Source organism: Ovis aries, chromosome 2, assembly GCF_016772045.2.
Source record: "Ovis aries strain OAR_USU_Benz2616 breed Rambouillet chromosome 2, ARS-UI_Ramb_v3.0, whole genome shotgun sequence".
Taxonomy (NCBI): Eukaryota; Metazoa; Chordata; class Mammalia; order Artiodactyla; family Bovidae; genus Ovis; species Ovis aries.
This window is the reverse complement of record NC_056055.1, coordinates 241,697,198-241,718,778: the sequence shown is the minus strand read 5'-3', so window position 1 is coordinate 241,718,778 and position 21,581 is coordinate 241,697,198. Positions and strand designations below refer to the sequence as shown.

At 51.8% G+C, this 21,581-nt stretch overlaps 1 long non-coding RNA gene across 1 annotated transcript; it reads left to right on the top strand.

The window, feature by feature from the left end:
• Positions 1–3,537: 3,537 nt before the first annotated feature.
• LOC114112907 (uncharacterized) lies at positions 3,538–21,002 on the top strand. Its single transcript, XR_003588042.3, has 2 exons — positions 3,538–3,745; positions 20,715–21,002. It is a non-coding gene; the product is annotated as an uncharacterized LOC114112907 (long non-coding RNA).
• The last annotated feature ends 579 nt before the right edge of the window (positions 21,003–21,581 follow it).

Here is a 21,581-nt window from a genome sequence, read left to right as displayed (position 1 = left end):
CACAAAGAAAGCTGCCTCATGTTCTAAGTTATTGTCTAAGCTTAGCAAACCATAGAAAGGGAGGGCTGCTTTTCAAATAACTCCAGCAAAAGTTTTGGGGTTGCCACTCAGTGGCCTGCTTAGGTCACGTGACTTGTCCTGAGCCAACTGCTGAGACTCTGGCCAGGGAACCAGGTAAGCCTCCTTTCTGTGGTCTGATGATGACGCCTACATGTTTGTTTGTTCACTGCCTTGAGGTGCGTCCAGGGGATGGAATCACTCTGAACTGGAAACTGCAGATTTGAAGAAAAAGCACATTTATGTGACAAAGCCCAGGGTTGCGTCTGAACAGCTTTGGGGGTGGAGTCAGGCTTTGAATCGTCCCCTGGGGACCAGTTTGGCTGAAACTGAAATCTCCAGGGAACTGGCTCATGATGCTTCCCTACCCTCCATGGAACTCAGGAGACTTTAGTGCCTGCCTCTGCCCAACACTTGAGCCAGTTCTATACCATTTGCAAACGGTTACATGCCTCTAGTGACAGGGAATTCATTACCTATTAAGGCAGCCCATGGCATTTTTGGCTAGTTCTGACTAGGTGAAACTTCCCTTTTACGTTGAGCTGGAGTCTGCTCACTCAGTAGCCACAGTTCTGCCCTCTCCCATTCTGTCTCCCACCCTGCTGTCCCTTTCTGCCCAGTCCAGCACTATGCTAACCCCTCACCCACACCGAAGTCTCCAGCCTCTAAGCCAGCTCTCCTATCAGCTGTTCTCCAGATGCCGAGCCATGAATACTACTCACGTTATCTCATGCCCTTGTCCCTGAGGTGGGCACTCCCATTGTGAGCCTTGAGATGTTGAAGAAGTTTCTTAAGGTCACCCAACTGATACAGGACAGAGTAGGAAGCCTGCTCTGACTCTAAATCCTGTGGGGTTTTTTGCCACCAGGTTAATCTGCCTTCAACAGTTCCTCAAATGATATGGTTTCAAGAAACCCCTGCTATCCTTGAAACTTTCTTCTGATTATGGTTCAGTAGATAAAAGCTTCTCACAGTGGGATGGCCAGGACTGAGCTGAGTTGGTAAGGACTTCTATGGTTCCATATTATGGAAATTTCTCTCAGACTGGTCTAATGATTGGCTCATAACTGAAAATTCCAAGGGGCTATGGCTTCAGGCATGGCTGGATCCAGAGGCTCAAGCAGCATTATCAGGATAAGGTCTCTCTCCTTCTTCTTCTGCAGCTCCCTAGAATGCCATCCTCGGTCTTGGCCCAATTTTCAGGCACCATTTCCTCTTAGTTTCTGTGGCCTTCAGTAGCCAAAAATTTACATTTCTTCAGTTTAGCAGTCCCAGGAAATGAGCTCTCCTTTCCATGCTGCTACTGCTAAGTCGCTTCAGTCATGTCTGACTCTGTGCGACCCCATAGATGGCAGCCCACCAGGCTCCCCCGTCCCTCGGATTCTCCAGGCAAGAACACTGGAGTGGGTTGCCATTTCCTTCTTCAATGCATGAAAGTGAAAAGTGAAAGTGAAGCCATGTCCGAGTCCTAGCGATCCCGTGGACTGCAGCCTACCAGGCTCCTCCATCCATGGGACCTTCCCGGCAAGAGTACTGCAGTGGGTTGCCATTGCCTTCTCCATCCAGTTGCCATCTCAGCCTTTCCATAGATCTAGGCAAATCGCAGGACAGGGTCTCACTGGCCTGGTTTGGATCATGTGCTCACCTTTACACCAAGGGCTAGATGCATTTGGATTCAGGGCTCTCACTGGCCAGGCCCAGAGAAGTCAGAGAGATAATAAACCACTTCAGGGCTCTTGCTGGCCAGGCCCAGAGAACTCAGAGAGATAATAAACCACAAAGCACAAACAACGATGGGATATGTCGGACAGCAAAGAGCACGAAGAAGCAAACAGTATGCAAGATAAGAGGACTGAAAGTTACGTGGTGTCAGGAAAGGCCTCTCTGACAAGGGGACATTTGAGGACAGGCCTCAATGAAATGAGTGAGTGAGCCACACTGTGACCTGGAGGAAGAACATTCCAGGCAAAGGAACAGCACATGCAAAGGTCCTGAGGTGAGAGCAGGCTTGGCGTGCTCCCAGGAGAAGTGCAGGAACTGGTGTGAACCAAGTGGGTGAGTGAGGGGAGAGGAGGAGTCTGAAAGTAACACAGGCCAGGCTCGTAGGGCCTGAAGCCCATGAGAAGGACTTTTTCTCATCTTTCCAGGGTGGTGGGAGCCATTGGAGGATCTTGAGCAGAGGAGTGGCCTGATCTCACTTGTAACCAGATGATGCAGAACCACAAGGAGGGAGCAGGAAGGACGGGTGGTTCCTCACAAGAAAATCCAGATAGCGTTTTCAAAGGAAGACAGGACAGATGCTGGGGGTGCCCCAAACACGGCGTCCACTGCAGCTGCCCAGCTCTGCAGAGGAAGGCTGGCTCATGGAACAGGGCTGTCTGGAAGGCAGCGCTGGTATTAGGGACCGGGGTCTCTGGGGACCCTCCTCCCTGCTCCTCCTCGCTTTAAGCTGTCAGTCCTTGGAAACGGTCCTACCCTATGAATCAAAAGGTCCTGTCTCAGGCATTCAAGGGCCTGGCTTCTCTTTCCTGCTCTCCTCCCTGTCTTGTTTCTCCAGCCACTCAGGCTCCTCACTGCTTCTGAGCATGCTCCACCCAATCCAGCCTCTGGGCCTTTGCTCCTGCCATTTCCTCTTCCTGGAATGACCGCCTGACCATCTGCACGTGTCGCGATCCAGCCAGCCTGCAAAGGGGACCATGACTCACTAAAATGGGCCACTTGTGGGCCTGTCTCCCCAACTTGTCCACAAGCTCCAGGAGGGAGGGGGGAACATGTTCTCCTGTGTCCTCATCACTTCAGCTGGGCAGGTGGGCAGGAAATGCTGGCTGAATAATGAATGATGAACAAATAAATTATAATCGAGTGATGAAAGGGGGAATGAGGAACAGAGGGAGGAAGGGAGGACAGCCCAGTTCAAATGTGATCTTCCTCGGGAGCCTCCCCTGATTTCCATGTTTCAAAGCCACGTGTCAGTATTTCTGAGCATCAGTCATTTTGGGATATGCCACCTCATCTCTCCTTTCTGTGATTCTAGGAAATACATCTTCATCTCCATCTTTTCCTCTAGCCTCCCCATTCCCTTCCCACGCCCTTCCTGGCATGTGGGGCCTACAAAGGGCTTAATACCTACTGAATTAAAACGACTAAAGGCCTGAGAAACATACCAATGTCCTCCCCTACCCAGAAGAGGAGTACTTTTCTACTGAATGACAGGAAGGTTTAAATCCATCTTCCTCTAGCAGGGGAATCTCAGACGTGAAGGGGAAGCAAAGAGGGTGAAGAGAAACAGGGTTCCAAGTTCTCCAAGGGAAGAAGGGAGCATATGCTAGGTGTCTGCTGTGTGCAGGTGCTTCACACAGACTCTCGGTTTATTTTCCCAACAGCCCTGGGAGGTGGGTATCAGTCTTCTAATTGCACAGGAGGAGAAAGAGGATTAGATAGTGACAAGACCACAGACACACAGCTGTTAGGAGACATGGATGGAATTGGACTCCAGGCAGTGGTGTTCTGGCTTTCAAAAAAAAAAAGAAAGAAAGCCTTGATTTGTGGCCAACTTCTATGGTGTAACTCCCACCAAGGTCAATTTCAAGTTACCAACAACTGACCTACAAAATTCCCAAGGGTTTCACAGTTGCCTCCTGCAAGCTCACAGCAACCAGCACCAGCTGGCTTCAGCGCACATCTAAAGGTCTGTCTTACCCCCAGATGAGGCCCCCTTCCACTGCCCTGGATAAGTGGGTGGTGGGAGCACAGGCCGGTGGAGCTGAGATGTGGGTGAGGGTGGCCCTGGAGGCGGGGGTAGGGCTCCTCCCCAGGCTCAGATTCCCCCTGTGCTTCTCTCAGCCCCACTGGCTCCCTTCGCTACTCTGTTTCTCTCCATCACCTGCTGGTGCCATCTGATGCTTTCCCATGGTGGGCTCCTCCCAAAAGCCCCCTCGGCTCCATCTCTCTTCCTTTCTGATTCTTGGTCCTTCTGACACATTTCCCCTCCCATTTCTACCTGCAGGTTTCTCTCTCTCTCTCTCTCCTTCTCTTGACTCTCCCTCCCTCTCAGGAAACTTTTCAAAGTCGGCTTAAAAAACAACACAGCGACTCACTTTACAGGTTTTTTTCCCCTGTTCTTGAGAACAGGACGTGAGAGGGCCAGGTTGAATTTCCTGTGTGAAATGATGTGTGGGCTTTCTGAGCAAAACAAGGGTCAGGCTGTGGTCCTGGAGGAGCTGATGCCAAGGTCACCGGGAATCAGGCCTGAGACAGAGCAGCCCATGGGGCACCCAGGCCACTCCCATCCTTTTGGAAGATACATTTATGGGACATGTGCTGGGAGAGAGCTGGGATGGGCAGGGAGCATTCCACTGCACACCACTGTTAGGCCCCATTTATCCAGGTCCTCACCACAGGGCAAGAAGGGGCCCTGGCCAGTCGACTCTATTCAGCTCTTTCTGGTGTGGGTGTGACTTGAGGCACACAACACTCTGCGTCTCCAAGCCTCAGTGTCCTCATCTGTAAAATGGGGATGACTCTTGCCAGTGAGAGACTAAATGGAGGTCATATAACCAGAAAAATGCCTGGCAAGTAGGTGGTGCTGAGGTAACATTAGTTATTTTGTCCAATGGGGAGGAAGCGGAAGGGAGGTGTTCTCTGTAGATACTAACTGAAATCTCCACCCTGTATATGGCAAAACCACGGTTAATTGAAATTCTCTTGAAACCCCTAATAATTGGCTGTAGGACCTTAGGCAGGTTACTTAACCTACTCACACCTTAATTTCCTAATCTGTAAAGTGGAGTTTACGACAGGACCTACCACATAGGAATATTACATAGGTTAAACAAGCTGATACATGAAAAATGTTTAAAGCCATGCCCAGCATATAGTACGTGCTTAATTAATGCAAGCTATCATTACCGTTGATTTTTACATTCCTAACAGCGATTTGACAGGAGAACATTGTGACCCTTCTCAGTTAAATTTGAGGAGGCCCCTGATAGAGACGAACTCCATATATTTTCCTCCCCAGGCATACGCCTTCAGAGGCTCTTAATGACTCAGCGCTGCCCCAGTGTCCTCACTTGCTACATGGGGTGCGCACCCGCGTTGGCAGTGCTTGGAAATGATGGCGGTATTACTCTTTTTCTTCCTGGTTGCTCAGATTCCACGAGCTCCGGACGTGAGAGGCGAACCTCTCTGTGCCATATCACCACCTGCGGTCCAGTTCCTGCTGTTCTGGTGGCAACACCCCCATCTCTGGGGCCAACACGTGACCCAGACCTGGCCACTCAGAGGTTTTCTGATTGGTTTGTGGCTGGGCATGTGACCCAAGATGGGCCAATGAGAGCCCAACCCTGAGTTCAGGCAGAGTCGGCTCTTGTCATGTGACCGGCACTGTCCCAAGCAAGTTTGGGCATGCTCTCCTTGCCTCTTCTCAGCATTTTTCTACTCATTTTACAGATGTCTGGTGCTGGTTTTGCAGCTGACTCACTCTGTGATCTTGGAGAAGGTCCTCATTTATTTACTAAACCATTAATTGTCAAGTGCTGGGAAATAAAACTGCTAACATTTACTGAGCCCTGGCTTGCTGCTCTGAATGCTTCACAGCTGAGAAAAATGCTATTATTTCCATTTTACAGGTAGGAAAACTGAAGTCACCAAAAGCTCACACAGCCAATTTGTGGAGAGCTGCGATATGAGCTCAGGTGTCTGATTCGTGGTCCACGTGCTTAAACTACTCACTGTAGCACCTGTGCTGAGCCAGGGGGAGTTTGTCTGTCTTTGTGGAGCAAGGGTAATGGCTCTTGGACCCTCTCTCTAGTTTCCTGGTTGGTTCTGGTTTCGAGGAGGCAGAATAGGCCATGTCCCAGATCTGGGAATCCCAGTTCTGACCTCACTCACCTGTGACCCTGAGGTCTTGGCTCCTCTCTGAGCCTCACTTTTCCTCTGTCAGTGAGATGCATTCTCAAAGAAGTTGCTCCACAGCTTTCCACCTTCTGGGCTCTTAGCACCTCTCTGCCTCCTGCCCCCATGTGGTCCATTCTTCCCATCCCCAAACCGTGTTCCCTCCCCTGGGAACTCACTCTGAGAAACAGTGGGTTGTGTATGTATATATTTCCTGGCCTCTCTCCCTTAATATCCCTGGCCTCTCCCCAGACAGCTGGGGCAGGTGGGATTCCAAGTTCTTGGGTTGGTATAGATCCACTGCCCACCCACCATGCAAACCTGTCTGGCCTGGCAAGGACAGGGCTATTTCTATTGATCTGTGCTATGAGCACAGGGAAAACAGCTGTTATTTTCCAAATCTGAAATCGATCGGACTCAGCCTAGCAGATGAGGGCAGAGGGTTTGGAGGCAGGAAGTAATTTCCCTTGACTTTTGGAAACACTTTGCTTGGAGGTCAGCTGGCGTGGGCAGACTGCAGAGCGTGCTGGGAAGCCCCAGCCTGTAAGGACGGAGACTTAGCCCAGGAGACACCTTCCAGGTTCAAGGATAACCTTGATACATTTTTGGTGCTTCAGCTCATTGCTGTTCTGCTGTAGCCCTAGATTTTGAACCTGAAAAATAGCCTGGTGGTCTGTGTTTGACAGCTCTGGCCCGGGATCATCAATCTGGTTCTAGCCCTTGCTCTGACGTTGACCTACTGTGTAGCCTTGGGCAAGTTTCTGTCCCTCTCTGGGCCTCAGTTTCCCAGGGGCCAAAGGAGAAGTTCAGATCGATCGTCAGTAAGGACGGTCAGCTCTGTTCTCCCTGATGGTGGTGACAACATTCCCTGGTGTCTGGGCACATTGCACTAGCCAAGGAAGGGGCCCATGAAGTGGGCATGGTCCTTGCCAGTGCATAGCTGGTCCACTTCACAGCCTGACCCTTGCCATCCCAGTGTCAATTACTCTTTCCTTTTCCCCACTCCTACCTTCTGGCAAGTTCCCTTCAAAAGGCCTCATGATAGTTAGCCCCACCTCCCAACCCACCCCATCCCCCGGGCCTGTACCTGTCTCCCAAGGTGTAGCTTCCCCTGCGGTCAGGGAGTAGGCCCTGGGTCTTTGCCTCTCTACAGGGGTGGTGCTGACCCCCAGGAAGGGGACCTCAGGAGCTGAGCCTGCAGACAGGGTCCTTATGATAGCTTCCAGAGCTGGGCTCCTGTATTTGCTGGGCAAGGAACACTGGGCTGAGGGTCTAAGCCTGGACACACCCTGGTTTCTGGCTTGCAGTGCCCGCATTTGCAGAAGGGGTGCACTGAGCTGGGGGCAGCGCTGAGGCCCCTCCAGGCTGATCTCTTCATGGCCTCCTGACCCAGACTAGCCCTTCTGTCCCCCTGTTCCACTCTGTCCTTTAAGGTGAATCTTCAAAAACATGTGTCTGATCAGACCCTATCCTTCTCCCTGGCTCCTCACTGCCCAAGACGTAGAAGTCCAATCAGCGGCTCTATGCTCTCTTCCCAGCCCTCCCTTCTGTTCTCACCCATCCCCCACCCCCCGACACACACTCCCCACCATGCCCCCAGCTCTCTAGCCATAATACACTGATCCTGCTTCTCAGGTAGGGCTTTCCCACCTCTGGGCATTTGTTCTTTCCCTTCCTTCCCTTCTCCTTCTGTCCACCCTATTGTTCTTCAGGACCCGTACATAGGTCGTGTCAGCCGTGGTACCCACTATTCAGAAACCCCGTGGCTCTGGCTACAGCCTCTCCCATGTTGCAGGTCTGCGTCAGATTTGAAGTGGCCTTCACAACAGAGGCTTTTGAACTATGGTATTGGAGAAGACTCTTGAGAGTCCCTTGGACTGCAAGGAGATCCAACCAGTCCATCCTAAAGGAAATCAGTCCTGAATATTCATTGGAAAGACTGATGCTGAAGCTCCAATACTTTGGTCACCTGATGTGAAGAACTGACTCATTTGAAAAGACCCTGATGCTGGGAAAGATTGAAGGCAGGAGGAGAAGGGGACAAGAGAGGATGAGATGGTTGGATGGCATCACCGATGCTAAGGACATGAGTTTGAGCAAGCTCTGGGAGTCAGTGAAGGACAGGGAAGCCTGGCATGCTGCAATCTGTGGGGTCACAAAGAGTCAGACACGACTGAGCAACTGAACTGAACTGAACTGAACTCACAACAGGGGACCCCTCCATGTTATAGAGGCTGCCTCCCAAATTCTAGGAGACCATGAGGGCCCTGAGGACAGGACCTAGTCTCTTCTCATCCTGTTGTGTTGTCAGGGACTTGTTTAAGTCTGAGGAAAAGTCGCTTCCTCTTCTTTTTTTTTTAAACTTAATGCATTTATCTCTGGCTGGCTGGGTCTTCACTGCTATGCAGCTTTTCTCTAGTTGCAGCGAGCAGGCTTCACTTGCAGAGCGTGGGCTCCAGGGTGCACAGGCTTCAGGAGCTGCAGCACGTGGGCTCAGCTGTTGTGACTTCGGGCTTTAGAGCACAGGCTCAACCGTTGTGGTGCACAGACTCAGCGCTCTGCAGCACATGGGATCTTCCCAGACCAGGGGTCGAACCCACGTCTCCTGCATTGGCATTACCACTGAGCCACCAGAGGAGCCTGAAGAGTAGCTTCTTAATAGCAACTTGTTGGATAGAACTGGGCTGGGGTACCCTTTGGAGGGAACGCATGGGTAGTCTTTTTGGACCTGGATGGGTTAAACAGGAATGAGGTGGATTGGGAGGATTTATCCTAAACTAGTTGAATTAAGTTGAGTTAGGTGTGCTAGTCAGGCTGGGTGAGGCCGGGTTATCTGGGCCTAGTTGGAATAAACTGAGTTAACTGGATCGGGCCAGTTAATAGAGTGGGATTGGTTTCACTGGACTGGACTGGTTGGGGAAATGGCTGTTTAGTTGAATTGTGTTGGATTACTTGGGATTGAGAGACCTGAGGTGGCTTGGCATGGGTAGACTGAGTTGGTTTAAGCTAGTTGAGCTGGGCTATTGGCTTGGCTTTGCTTGGGCCAGTTCATTTGGGTTGGGTAAGTTGGCTTGGTTTGGGCTGATTTAGTTGGATTTGGCTGGTTAGTTGGATTCAGCTAGGCTAGCTATATTGGGCTACTGAGTTGAGTCTTACTCAGTTGTGGTTGCTAAAACAGAATGCCATAGACTGGATGGTTTAAACAACAAACACTTATTTCTTATAGGTCTGAGGCTGGAAGCCTAAGATCAAGGTGCCGGCAAGGTTAGGTTCTTAGTAAAGGCCCTCTTCCTGGTTTACAACTGGGCCTTTTCTTTCTATATCCTCACAAGGTAGAGAGAAAGCCCTGCTCGCTTCATCCCTTTATAAGGATGAGGGCACCACATTCATGACCTAATTACCTCCAAAGGCCCTACCTCCAAAAACCACCATGTTGGGGATTTAGGCATTGACATATGAATTTAGAGGGGACACAAACATTCAGTCCATAACAAGTTGAGTTGGTTGACTTGGGATGGGTGGGTTGAGTTGGGCTAACTCATTGAATAAACTGGATTATGTGGGTGGGGCAGGGCTACTTGAGTTGGTCTGGTTGACAGAATTAGGCTTGGTTACATGGGCTGAACTCATTACTTGGCTTGGGTTAGTCGGTTGGGTGATTGGTTTGGGTTGGTGCAGGCAAGGTTAGTTGGGTAAAGCTAGTGGGATGGGATGGGTCACTTGGGTTTCTAGAACTGGGCTGGCTTAGATAGGTTGGGTTGCTTGGCTTGTCTGGCTTGGGCTAGACGGGCAAGGTGGGCTGGGTTATAGGCTGCCCTGGTCTGGCTGGGGTCCCAGCTGGCTGGGGTCCCAGCTGGCTGGGGTCTAGCCACAGTGCTCTGGGTTCTGCTCAGTCTCCAGCTCTGAGCCAGCACGGCTGGGGTTGGGGGTGGGGGTGGGGGGCGCCTTGGCCACAAATAGCTGTGGGGAACACAAACAGTTTGGTCTTCAAAGACCTCAGTGGTGGCGGCTGTAACTTTCCACACGGCCCTGACAAGCACGCTTCTAGGCCTCGTGTTCAGGCCCAGCTGCTGCTTCCTCTGTGAGTAAACCGCAGCGTGGGGGGCAGGAGAGGTGGGGAGCAGGGGGGCTCCGAGCCCCACCTTCCCAGGCGTCCCCCAGCTTACACGCTAGGTGCTCTCTACCAGGGAGCTGGAGATTGACCCCATGGCGGGGAGCATCTCCTCCCTATATGGGGCGCACACACTGTGTGCCAGGCCCTGGCAGAGGAGGGTGAGACCAAGACAGACCTCAGAGAGGCAGGAGCCTTGGTTGATGATGGTTAACTCACCAGGCAGGGGTGATGATTAAACTACAGGCCTGGGAGGGCTCAGGGTGCCTGGAACTGGTTCCTACATGGCTGTGGTGGGAATTGGGCTGGAGTTCATTCATTCATTCATAAAAGAGAAAAAAAGCAACCAACTATTTCTTGAGCACCACGTGCAAAGCCCTGGCAGGCAAGAGTCAAAGGGAGGAGTGTTGGTGATAGCTATGAAGACAAACTGGCTTCCCGAAGGGCTGAGTGACCCTGCGGACCCCTGTTTTCCCACTCCCCCTGCTCCATCCCTGCTCCACCCTCTGTTCTTCTTTGAACACACCCACCGTGAGCAGCTCAGAGCCCTCCCACATCCTAGCAAGATATGCCTGTGGGCAGACAGATGCTCGAGGGTGACCAAACCCAGACACCCAGACAGCAGGCCTGACGCTCAGCGCCCACTAACCACCCTGCCCCCCAGCTGATTCTCCGCCTCTGGCCGTTCACCCCACTTCCCACTCATGCCAGCCGAGCTGACCCTCCCCTGATCCCTTGGGAAGGCAGAGCATCTAAACATCAGAGCATCTGGGGGCCTCAGAGATTGTCAGATCGAGAGACGAGGAAACTGGGGCCCAGAGTCGGGGAGTGCCTTGCCTGAAACACACAGCACATGAGACGCAAACGAGGGCCCTCGTCCAGATGTCCCGATTCCCCACGCCAGGAGCAGCCACGTGGCCCAGTGGAAAGTCCATGTGTTTGCGATTCAGGCAGCCCTAGACGTGCTGTTTGTTGCTGTGTGGCCTTGGGGAAGTGCCTTCGTCTCTCAGCCTCTCCTCTCCTCAAAGGTGATGGTTCTCAGGCCCCGGGGGACTCTGCTCCTGGTGGGTGGCGAGGGGGGGCGGGGGATGTCTGGAAATGTCTAGAGACGTTTTCGGTTGTCACAGCTAGGGGGTCACAATGAGTGGACAGGAGCCAGGGATGCTTATAAACATCCCTCAGGGAGCAGGACAGCCCCTCCCAATGAAAAAGAGCTGGTCGCAAAGACTGGTAGTGCTGACGCCCAGTAGCTCTGCTCCAGGGTGACCAACTGTCTCAGTTTGCTTCCCAGGCTCCGTCCTGCAGCCTTCACTCCATCATTTCTGGGCTCTGCGCCTGGCCTGTCCTCCCAAGGTGCCCAGGTCCCGCTCCCCCATGAAGCCTCTCTGACGGGTCCCTCCCGAGAGAACCGTCCCTCCTCAGGCTCACCACCCTATCGTCTGTCCGGCACAGCAGAGCACTGCCCCTCAGGTTAGTTGTTGCGTGCTCTGAGGGCTCTGGGTTTCTCTTCTTTGCAGGCACCTCAACTCATTGCCCTGGATTTAACTGATTCCCTGCTCATGTTAAGAGAGAGTGCCCCAAATTCAGGGCCTTGTTGGGTGTATGTCTGCACCCCCTGTCCAGCTCAGGGCCTGGCACAGAGGGGATAAATGTCCGCTGGAGACGTTCCACCAGGTGCCAGGCTCCACCGTCTGCACGTCCTGGAGGCTTGTCTTCTTTCCCCGTCATCCATTTCCTCCATCACGCCCAGCACAGGACTGGGACCAACCACTCCAGACCTAGGTTTTCTCAGCCTTGAGAAATGTCAGGATGGAGGTCATAAGGTGTCAAGAGGTTCTCAGCACACTGAGGGAAAAGGCTGATTACAGAACAGTTATGTGGGTGTGAGCTCATCTCAGTTAGTTATGTTCATATGAAGGACGTGTTTTCTCGATGTAACAATGCACTTTGGCTCTTGAGGGTGACATCGGCAGGGCCTAGCCACTTCCCTGCTTCCCTAAGTGTAAACTTGGGCAAGTTTTTCCACTTCTCTGGGCCTCAGTTTCCACATATGTAAAGTGGGTATAAGAGTGTCTCCCTCCCTGGGGAGTCAGGAGGCATCCATGAGCTAACGCTGTGAAGGGTCTGTACACAGTCAGTGCCCAGTGGGTGTCATACTCTGTTATCACAGCTCTGAGGATGTGCTTGGGGTGCAAACTCCCCCCACTTGTCTTTTCCATCCTGCCCTTCCCTGCAGGCCCTCCCCAACAACAGACAGAGGCCCGTGCATCCCAGCAGAAACCCGGCTCTGAGCCCTTGTGGTCCCTGGATCAGGACAGGGCCATGGGCTTGTCTTCCAGCCCCTTGAAGAGGCCACACAAGATCCCAGGGCATCCGCCCTGGTTCTCCTACCCTGCACCCGGCGATGGCCGCTGCCTGCCGTGCCCACGCAGAGACAAGGCCAGCCTCTCCGCAAAGGCTCTGACAGGACAGGGTGGGTTTATTTACTCCTCGCTGATGCTGGTTTCTCTGTCCCCAAGGTGAAGTCCTGCTGGTTGACCGTGTTTCCTGCCTGGGTTTTCCCTGCCCGGCCCATCTTCCATCCGCCCCACCCTGGACCCCCTCCACCCTGGCCACAAGCTCTCCCTCCATGTCCCCTCCCTGGGCACCGGAAATCAGACTCAGGAGCCCTCGGGTTCTTCCTCAGCAGGAAGTTGGCACCCACGGGCAGCAGCCTCAGCCCAGGTCACCCTTTGGTCTGGGTTAGGACGGCCGCAGACTACACACCGGTTAGCCTGACGGGACATAGCAGAGCCACGCTCCTGCCAGGTCCAGCCAGGCAGCTCGCTCTACAAAGAGATGCTCTCTGCCATTGTGAGAGATGAGCATCCTGAACTCGGCCTGGAGGCAGGGACCTGACTTCAACTCCCTGACTTCTGGCTTGATGACTCAGGAAGAAACAGAGCCACACCCCGCTCTGTGGTGAGCTGTCCTCCCAAACATGCCTTTTTTTTTTCTCCAAATTTCAGTCATTCCAGTAACAACTTCAAGACGTTTCTTACTCTAAACTCGTATTGCACATAATATTCCTTACTTCATGTGTTTTAAAAAACGTATTCATTGTTTTTACTTTAATAGATTTAACCTCATCCTAAGAAATCTTGTCTGTGGAATCGCAGGTCTGATTAAGCAGAGACTTTGCCTGCAATGCAGGAGACCCAGGTTTGATCCCTGGGTTGGGAAGATCTCCTGGAGAAGGGAATGGCTACCCACTCCAGTATTTCTGGCCTGGAGAATTCCATGGACAGAGGAGCTTGGCGGGCTACAGTCCATGGGGTTGCAAAGAGTCGGACATGACTGAGCCACTAACACTTACACTTTCCACCCTAAAATACATGAAATACCACAAAAATAGCAAATACTGGTTGGTGCACCTCTATAACACAGGCCTTGGAGAGCAGTTAGGATGATTATCCCTAGGGAAGATCCCTGAGCGCCTCTCTTGTCAGACCCCTGAGATGGCACAGCCTGGCCCCTTCCGAGCCACCCTCAGCACCAGGAACACTGAAAGCTACTTAACGTCACAAGAATGGATTGGGAGCCCAACTCCAGTCTGCCCAACCTGTGTGGGTACCCAGAGGAGTTACAAAGTCCAGCTTGGCTTAGCTCAGGAGGCAGGATGAAGAATAACAACCCCATGTACTAGCCCAGCACTTGACAGTTTGCAGAGCCCATTCTCAAATCCTGGGCTCACCGTGAGCAGCCCAAGGCCATGTAGCCACAAAGGACAGAGTGGAGATTGATGGTCTAGGTCACAGAATTTTTTTTTTTAATCATTTTTTTAACTTTGCTTTTGGCTGTGCTGGGTCTCTGTCGCTGCGTGGGCCTCTGTCGCTGCGTGGGCCTCTGTCGCTGCGTGGGCTTTCCTCTGGTTGCGGCGGGCAGGGGCTGCTCTTCCACATTGCACAGGTTCCCTATGGCGGCGGCCTCTCGTTGCAGAACACAGGCTCCAGGGCACCGAGCTTCAGTAGTTGCGGCTCGCGGGCCCAAGGGTTGCGGTTCCCAGGCTCTAGAGCAGAGATTCAATAGTTGTGGCACACGGGCTGAGTTGCCCTGCAGCATAGGGGATCCTCCTAGATCAGGGATCGAATTCAAGTCTCCTGCACTCGTGGGCAGATTCTTTACCCCTGAGCCAGCAGGGAAGCCCCAAAGTCACAGAATTTAGTCACTGGAAAGGCCCATGTGCTCTCTGGTCTCTGAGTTTTTCTGGTGCTTGCTGATGGGCTCTGACTCCGGAGTGAGCCAGGAATGCCCTTTTCTATTCTCATTGGCACCTCTGATTCCCATCAGTCAGGTGCTGGGGGGTCTTTAACACTCTTGTTCTTGCCAGTCTCCCATCCAAACAGAGGGTCTCAGAGTCAGAGGCTTCCACACACCGTAGCATCCAGCTGGAGTTTCAGTACCTTTGTGGTAGACAGCTTTCTCAGAGGGTCCCCAAGATTCCTATCCACGCCGTGTGTACGCCCATCTCATTGAGTGTGAGCAGAATCTATGCATGTGAGCTCATCAAAGGAAGTTTCTCTTGGGTGGGCCTGGCCTAATCAGAGGAGACTTTCAAAGAAGGTAAAGTGCCAAAAAGTGACTTCTGCTGACCTGGGTGACAGCAAACAGCCACTGGTGAGCTGCATATGGGAGGCCACATGGCAGGGAACTGCGGGCGGCCTCCAGGAACTGAGGGCCGTCCCGGCTGACCATTAGCAAGGAAGCAGACAGCCCCACAGCTACGATGAACTGAATTCTGCCACCACCAGTGTGTTTGAAAGAGGAGCCTGGGCCCCAGTTCTGCCAACACCTTGGGCAGGGAAATCCAGCTAACCTGTGCCTGGGCTGTGACCTACGGAACTGTGAGATAATAAGTGTTGGCTGAGTTGAGCTGATGTCTTTCTTGAACAGCAATGGGAAAGTAATGCAGTGGTTTTACTTTCCTTAGATTCATGTTTGCAATTACTTTTGCAGTTGCAGTTTCCTTCTATTTATTTTTGATGCTGCTTTTCTGTTTAATGTGGGGATATAAGTTTTTTCTAAGTTTTTTAACAATTAAATTAAAATTTAAAAATTCAATGTGGCAGATTAGAAAGTAGCCTACATTCTCTGACACTCGTATCATCAAGAGGCGGGCTTTATGCCCCCCTCCTCTTGAATCTGGGTGGACCTGTGTCTGCTTCCATCGACAGAATCTGACGAAAGTGACATGATGAGACTTCAGGGTTAGGTCGCGAAAGGCCACGCAATTTCTTCCTGCTTCTCTTGGGACCCTACTGCTTAACAAGTCGGCTTCAGTGGAACACATCTGACTATCTTGAGGTCACCATGCTAGGCCACATGGAGGTGCTCCAGTTGCCAGCATGGCTGAGCCCCCAGCATGGGGAGCCAGCTGTGGGAGGGAGCCCACTTGGATGTCCAGTCCCATCAAGCCCTCAGATGAATGCAGCCCAGCCCACACTTGACTGCAGCTGCATCAGAGACCCCTAGCCAGAGATGCCCAGCCAAGCACTTCCTGACCACAACCTCATGCGCAAAAAAAAAAAAAAAAAAAAATTGCTGCTTTAAGCCATTGCATTTTAGGGTAATTTGTTATGCAGCAGTAGCAACTGGGGCAATTTGTGACACACTCACGTGGTTCCAAAATCAAACAGTACAAGATTGGGATCAGTTGTGGATGAGGCCGGCCAAGGGACTGGGGCTTTGATGAGATGCTGCCCAGCCCTTCCACCGCAGCCTCACCAGTGATAGACATTTGCTGAGAACCTGCTGTCTGCTGAGTAGTCAGCAAAGGCAGGCTGTCAGCGGGGCATTTATGGACCTTATCATTTTTTAATAGCTGATGACTCAAACACTTAACACATACCAGACCCCCTTCTAAGTATTTGAGAGTGTTGAAATCTCAAACCCGGTGGATGCTATTACTATTACTTCCCCTTTCAGATAGGGAATTAGGCTCAGAGAGGTGAGATCACTTGCAGGAAAGTGGCAGAGGAAGGGCTGGAACCTAATCTTTTTGGAGCCCAGAGCCTGGATCTCTCACCCTGTCCTGCATCTCCAAGAAACAGCAAGGCTGAGCCAGTAGGGAGGACAGGCTAGGTGGAGAAAATACAGGAGCAAAGGGTCAGAGGCTGGAGTCTGCTTTCTGAAGCCTAGGGGAGGGGTGAGGAGGAGGAGTGGAAGGTGAGGCAGGGCTTGAATACCTGGTCAGGACATCTGCATGTAGCTCTGAAATGTATGGAGACGCCCCAGTCATTAGAGCCTGATTCTCTTCTCCCCTCCCCCGCCCCCTCCCTCCGGTTTCTCCCTCTCTCTCTCCTGGAGCCTCCCTTTCTTTGCAGAAATGTATTTTTTCAATGTAAATTAGTATATATATATATATATATACACACACACTTACGTATATATGATTTATAAAAGTTATATATATATATATAAAACTTAAAAAAGAAACCCAAAAAACTCAAGTTAATGTCTCTAATCAAAGTCACACCTCCCTACCCTCTCCACCTCACCCCCACCTCCCAGCAAATATTTCAGTTTGCCAAATGTATAGAGAAAGGATCTGTCTTCCGGTTTCCAGCTCACCATCACTTTGGCCCAGGAAGGCCTTTGGCAGAGTCGGGCTTGTGAGCCACAGCCTCCCTGGCAGTCTGAGTCACAGAGTGCTGGAGAAGGGGCCTCAAGTACCGGGGCAAAAGGCCAGACCCTCAGGACAAGACAGAGTGGGGTCCCTTCTCCACCCCCATAGTCCCAGTACCCCTGCTCTGCTGAGAGGCGCAAATGAGCCTCATCTGTTAGAGCTGGTTCTGTTGTTGTTTAGTTGCTCAGTTGTGTCCAGCTCTTTGCGACCCCATGGATGATAGCCTACCAGGGATTTTCCAGGCGAGAATACTGCAGTGGATTGCCGTGCCCTCCTCCAGGGGATCTTCCCAACCCGGGGATCGAACTTGTGTCTCCTGCAGCGGCAGGCACTGGCAGGCAGATTCTTGACCGCTGAGCCACAGGGAAGCACAGGAGAGGTGGAGGGGTCCTTTGATTTCCTGTGCAGGTGAGGCCAAGGGAGGAGAAGGGACTTGTCCGAGGTCAGGCGGTCAGAGCATATGACTCAGCCCCGCCAATCAGGTATCTTTCTCTGCACTGGGTTCCTTCACACTTAGGGATAAAGGGTCATCAGAGGAGAGAGATGGGCTGAGCCCAGGGGCTGGGGAGATGATGGAGTTTCAGGTTGGGTCTCCAGGCTTTCTTCATCTGGCAGTGGCAGGGAGGAGCAGTGTCATACCTCTAGGCATTAGTCTAGATCAGGCCAGCCTTGAATGGGGTCCTCATGATACCTCTAAGCAGGATGGATGGGTGAGTGGGAGGGAGCAAGTGTGGGGGGAAAAAGAGGCTTATCTGGCCTGGGGAAGCCAAGAGAAAGCTGACAAGGGAGAGCCAGATTTCCACAGAAACTCTGATCCAGGAGTCAAGGGTTCAGCGTCCAGGGTAAGGAGGCCACCGCCTCCTGCAGTGAGGTTAGCCATTCATTTCATTTACTCACTGAGTATTTGAGAGGGTCTGTGTGCCTGGCCCTGTGCGAGGAAAGGGGAGAGGAAAAAATTGTAGCCAACCTGCTAGGTTTCAGGAGCTCACAACTCAGCAGCGAAGAGAACGTACGGGAATATCGGTAAAATATAAAGTTTGACCAGGACCAGGAGGGAAAATAGAGAGGGAGGGCTGTGAGGGTTGGGGTGGGAGATAAAACTGACCAGGTGGGAGACGGGAAGGGTGTTACAGGCCCAGGGAGCACAGGGACAAATCCTGCGTGGTGGGTGAGACGGGGTCCTGCAGGGTCTTGCTCAGCTGGAACACAGTCCTAGGGACGGAAATACCATTTGGAAAGTGTGCTTGGAAGCAGCTCAGAGCGAGTCACTTTATTCTTTAGGCAGCAGGAGTCATCGAAGATTTTTGAGTGACCACGTGGCAATAAGCCTGGGAAGTCAGAAGAGTCACCTTTTGAAATGCCCTTTTGCTTCTTTAGAGTTCAGCTTCTTTATCAGAAAACTGAGGGAGTTGGGCTAGATTAGAGAAGGCAAATCCCCAACACATGTAATATTACTTCCCCATCCATATCCATAACAGGCATCAATAGTCAATCCCTGCACTCTCTCTCACTGAACTCATTTTCAACTCCGAATCACCCAAGCCAGTCTCTATGGACTTGACCTAAAGGATGGCGCTGGGTAACCATCTCTCAACACAGTCATGATGGGGATACTAATTGCAATGAAGATAGCCGCACTTTACACCTTCTGGAGAGCTTTTGTGCTATCTTGCCTTCTGGTTGCTGTTACTGGTTGCGGAGAGACAAGAAGACTTGTACAAGGCCACTTGGCTTTCTGCAAAAGCTTCTCTCAGGCTTCCATCCCAGCACCAGGGGCTTGACCCCACTTCTCACCTCAAGCCCATTGCCCTCCCAGCCCAGATGAAGGGGACTGATTTAGGGACACTGACAGCCTTGCCACTGTCCCCAGAGCCACTGGGACCTCTCTCCCAGCCCTGGCCGCAGTCCTGGTGGTCCTAGACGCAGAGTTGAGGAGCTTCTGGAATTGCTGGCACAGGACAGACGCCTAGTTAGTTAGAAAAACATGTGGCTTACTCTTCCCTCTCCAGACCCCTCCAGCAGCCACCACCTTCTAATTCAATTTCCCTTGAAAAACAATGGTTTCAATGAAGGGGGAAACAAGATTTTCCGAAACTTCGTAAAGTTTTGCAAAATAATTACCCCCTAAACTGGCAGCCTCCCTCCCCTTCTTCCTTGCATAAACGCCTCTAGGACAGTTTCACAGACCTCAAATCCCAGCTGGATTTGCCTCTCACCTCCCCCAGAAGTTGCCCACCCCTGATCAGATCCTGGGCATCAGCTGGCCATGGGGCCCCTGGGAATCATTGTCCTCCTTCCTGTTTGCCCACCTCCTCTTTCAGTGAGGACCAGCCCGGGAAGAGAGGAAGGAGGAGGCCTGGCAGCCCCCCAGCCCTGTCCAGGGAAGAGGCCAACCCTTGGGGTAGGTCCCTGAGCTGGCTCCACCACCATGGTGCCCCAGCCTTTCCCACAGAAGGGAACTGGGTACCAGATGCGGGGAAGGAGTCTGCCGGAGGTCTCAGCTCGATGCAGCCAAGGACAGGGCCAAGACTGGACCCTGGACTCGGGGCTCTTCATCCCAGCTCCCTCGCTGGGAAGCTTTGGGTGGGCCTCTGTTGATGGGCCTGATGCCTGGGAGGCCTCCTGGGAATGCAGCCTTTTGGTTGGTCACCATCCCCTGGGTCCCTGCCAGCCCACTGTGCAAAGTACAGATTCTTCTTCCTGCTCCACTTCCACAGGGGAGTGGCCCAACTGCAGGTCACTAGGGGGCTGTGGACCACCCCTCAACCAGACACATCGGTGGGCAGCCAGCCCACCACATCCTAATTGCCAGCCAGTGTCCGCCCACCAGGATCGGAAGTTTCTCTTTGCTGTGCCCTTTCCCCTTGCATGCCTCCTGCCCTCTCCTGATGCCCTCACCTGGGCACTGAGCAACCCCCATATGACCCTGAGCAGTGGGCCCCAGCTCCCATCCCAAGTTCCCCAATCACTGACCCACTTAAGCATCCCACGCTTGCACTGCCCAAGGTGTCCCCTTTCTAACACTTGCCCCAAGATGGTGCTCCCCAGAAAGGCTGTTCCCTGCTGGGGAATCCCACCAAGTGCCCTGTTTGGCTTACTTTCCCTTGACTCTGCTTCCCACCAACTCTCATCCCAAATCTCTTTTTCTACTTCTGCTAATTCATACTAAGGTGTGACTGACTGATCAGCCTAGCTCTTCCAGAGTGAGGCTTGGTTCTGGGCTGAGATTCTGGGATGGGAAGAGCAGCTCTTGTTCTGAAGATGCAACGAGGTGCTGCAAAGACAGACTTTGGTGCAGACTCATCTACCCCATGACCTTGGCTGGGTAGTAGCTTTAAGGAGCCAAATAGGAAGAGTCAACAGGCAGTGGGACAGCTGAAGATAACTTCTGCTTACTACCTGCACTAACCTCAGCCTCAGGCTGAAATAAACTTAAAGGTGTCCAGCTGTGGATACAGTTTCCAAGATGGCCCCAGTGATCCTCACTTTCTGATATTCACCCCCTGCGAAGTCCCCAGCCACACTGGGCAGGGATGACTTGTGTAGCCAATAGCTTATTGGAGAAATGATGGAGTATGACTTCTGAGCCTCGGTCATAAAAGACATTGCTGCCAAAGAATTGATGCTTTTGAACTGTGGTGTTGGAGAAGACTCTTGAGAGTCCCTTGGACTGCAAGGAGATCCAACCAGTCCGTCCTAAAGGAAATCAGTCCTGAATATTCTTTGGAAGGACTGATGCTGAAGCTGAAACTCCAAATACTTTGGCCACCTGATGCGAAGAACTGACTCACTGGAAAAGACCCTGGTGCTGGGAAAGATTTAAGGCGGGATGACAGAGGATGAAATGGTTGGATGGCATCACTGACTCGATGGACATGAGTTTGAGTAAACTCCGGGAGTTGGTGATGGACAGGGAGGTCTGATGTGCTGCAGTCCATGGGGTTGCAGAGTCGTGAACTGAACTGAACTTCTGTTTTAACTCTCTAGGATCACTGAGCAAAGCTGGCCGCCATATCGTGAGGATACTCAGGCAACCATGGAGAGACCCACATGAGAAGCCCTGCCAAAAGCCTGCACGAATTTGCCGGTCATGTGATTGAGTCATCTTGGGAGGAGATCCTCCAGCCCCAGTCAAGCCTTCAGGTCAATGTAGCCCAATCGGACGTATGATTGCAACCTCATAAGAGACCCTGAACCAGAAATGCCAGCTGAACTGCTCTCCCATTCCTGACCCATAGAAATTGCAACATAATAAAAGTTGATTATTTTAAGCTACTAAGTTTTGGGTAATAGTTTATATCATAAAAAATAATATGCCAACCAACCTTCAGCCACCAGAACCCACCTGCAGCCTCTCACTGGAGCCATTTGCACAGCTTTGTAAGAAAAAGTATAGAAACTTGGAAACAGGCAAATAGAGGGCAACCTGTCTTTTCAAAGACATGTTGGAGCACTATATAACTGACCCACCAAGGGTGTTTAATTATCTGGAGGGTTTAACTTTGACCAATTGGCACATGCTATTAAAAGGCATGACTTCAGAAGTTATACGTTAACTGATAGATTTCTCTCTAGTAGGAAACACCCAAAGGTTACAGATTTTTGGTCCTTTAGGACATTGACCAGTTTTGTATTTAACTGAGCTATTTTATTCCAATGTTCTTTCTCCAGTATCCTGTAACTGTCTTCCTCTTGTTCTCCCTTGAATCAGCATGACTGTCTTACTGGTTTTCTCATTCATGAGTTAAACAAACTTTTGATGTATGTTCAACCTATATTTGAATAAGAGTCATACTTCTTTTCTAAAACGTATCCTCTGACAGCTTGCATACTACCAGGAATGAGGAACTCACT